The 321-nt window shown below is 48.6% G+C and overlaps 1 protein-coding gene across 1 annotated transcript in view; it reads left to right on the forward strand.

The window, feature by feature from the left end:
• Window positions 1-321, forward strand: part of LOC119585697 (innexin inx2-like) — a gene marked incomplete in the record, with an annotated part of 96397 nt that overhangs the window by 90728 nt on the left and 5348 nt on the right.

Below are 321 nucleotides of genomic sequence, written 5' to 3' on the forward strand. Positions count from 1 at the left end.
CCGCGTTTGGGTCGGTGCTGCCATCTGTCGCCGCTAGATGGCGTTGCTGTAGGATTTTTTTCTGTAGAATTTTGAGGGATTTTAACTTTAGCGAATTCTCATTTCATGTATCTTGTGCCAATGTATGGTTCTTTTCTTACTTTGGTTATTTTTCTAGTATGGATTGGGACTTTTTAACCTCTGGGATGAATTCGTGTGCCCTAGACTGGCTTAGAATTTGGCAGGTCATCCTAAGATGGGCGGGCGGGCGAGCGGGGCCATGTGGGTGGTGGTGCTGCTGGCCCGCTACATCCATCCACTAGCTACCCAACCTTTCTGACG

The sequence above is a fragment of the Penaeus monodon genome, chromosome 20, assembly GCF_015228065.2.
Source record: "Penaeus monodon isolate SGIC_2016 chromosome 20, NSTDA_Pmon_1, whole genome shotgun sequence".
In the NCBI taxonomy this organism is placed as follows: Eukaryota; Metazoa; Arthropoda; class Malacostraca; order Decapoda; family Penaeidae; genus Penaeus; species Penaeus monodon.